The sequence below is a fragment of the Salmo trutta genome, chromosome 27 (assembly GCF_901001165.1).
Source record: "Salmo trutta chromosome 27, fSalTru1.1, whole genome shotgun sequence".
Lineage (NCBI taxonomy): Eukaryota > Metazoa > Chordata > Actinopteri > Salmoniformes > Salmonidae > Salmo > Salmo trutta.
The window spans coordinates 23,469,721-23,471,913 of record NC_042983.1 but is presented as its reverse complement, the minus strand read 5'-3'; positions in this window follow the sequence as shown (position 1 = coordinate 23,471,913).

Below are 2,193 nucleotides of genomic sequence, written 5' to 3'. Positions count from 1 at the left end.
CATTGGGTTGAAATACAAACGTTCATGTACGCTTGACATTGTTTAAATTGAAAAGTTAACGAGCTAAGTTAGCTTCTAAATATTATACATTTACTTTTCAACGTTGTATGAAACCAAATAATCAAGAAAAAACATGCAACTGTTCGCAAACCATGTTATCAAGCTACTGTAGCTAGCTAACGTTAGCAAGCTAGACTGATTTCCTTGCTTGTTAGTTAACTACTTGAGAGACTAGCTAACTGTCTTATACTGTAGTGTGCAATTTTGAAGTCTGCAACATATGGCATTATTGACAGTAGTACTTGTATGAATTTGAAAATATGTTAACTTCTTCGATGAGTTTGAACGACGGTTGGCATCCAATAAATGTTCCATTGCCGCCACCTACTAGATTGGACTATAACTCCCTTATATTATGCTTAATTGTTGTTGAATAAAAAAAAAAAAACCTAACGTTACTGATCTATCTAACGCAACACCCTGCCCTTTTTCTGTCCCTACCTAGTGACGTAGCTATATGACCACGCCTCTACATGTCAGTACATACTGTAGAGTCGATTACAGATTCATCTAATGAAATTGTGTTACTCACATGCTTCGTGAACAAATAATAGTGAAATGCTTACTTACGGGTCCTTCCCAACAATGCAGAGAGAGAGAAAATAGAGAAATAATAGAAAACTAATAAGTATTTTAAGTACTTCTCTGGTAGTGGTAGGTTAAAATGTTTTACTTAAACCAAGCAGTTAAATATAGTCAAAGTTACATTTAGTAAAATAATTGGTCTGATTCGTTTGATAGTCTACACTATCAACCATATTACTTTGGATTGTGGGGCACTTAGATCACATCACAAATAACTACACTCAGACTAGCCTACCACACTTTTATAAACTATCCTACTAGAATACCACAGTATATGCACCTGTAATAATAGAGTACAGAAGATAAGTAGGCATTGTTGAAGTTTAAATAAATTTAAAAACGTTAGAAGGTTCGCAGGTTCAGCAACGGCTGAAGAATTGCAACATTTACCTGGATCAAAAATCTAATAATACTCTTAGTAGAAATGTTTATCTTTAATTTACAATCTGTAGAAACTATGAGAAAAGAAAGGTTCGGAACTTTTGTGACACATCACAATATATGGCAAATAGAAATCAAAACTGGATGGTGTTTTATTAATGTCACTTTAATAATGTCACTTTAATAATGTTTACATATCTTGCATTACTCATTGTATTATTTATTTCTTTATTTTATTTTATTTGTTTCCTTTATTTAACTAGACAAGTCAGCTAAGAACAAATTCTTATTTACAATTTCAGCCTACCAGGGAACAGTGGGTTAACTGCCTTGTTCAGGAGCAGAACGACAGATTTTTCACTTGTCGGCTCAGGGATTCGATTCAGCAACCTTTTGGTTACTGGTCCAATGCTCTAATACTGTATTCTAAACTATCTACTGTATCTTAGTCTATGCCGCTCTGACATTGCTCATCCATATATGTATATATTCTTAATTCCATTAATTTACTTAGATTTGTGTGTATTAGGTATTTGTTGTGAAATTGTTCGATATTACTTGTTAGATATTGCTGTACTGTAGGAACTAGAAGCACAAGCATTTCGCTACACACGCAATAACATCTGCTAAACACGTGTATGTGACCAATAACATTTGATTTGTTCAGGGATAGATTAATGGGAGGGGTTGAGTGGAGCTGAAGGCTAGGACTAAAAACAAACAAAAGATAACTACTGTAAAATATATTGTGTCTGTAAAATGTATATAGTATGTATAAGCTGGAAGTAGAAGCCTAAGTGTCGTTGTCCATTAGTTTACTCCAATTAGGGTCGAGTTAGGGTAAAATAATAAAGGAAAATAAATGTTAAAAGTATACATTTTATATAGATATATTTACAAAAAAATATATATATGCGCGTTTGGAAATGATGCAGACATTACATTGATAGAAGCCACAATTTATATGCAATATTAAAGCTGATCATCCCCCTAAAAATACAATTTAAGCCAAGTTTAAGTTAAAAAAACTTTATCCTTTACTTCAAACATGCATACATTTCTTAATCAAACGATAAAGCTGTTAAAATAAAGTTATGACTGGATAGATAAAGAAAGATAGATAAATAAAGTAAGGATACAGGGGTGGAACACCTAATGGATGGAGGG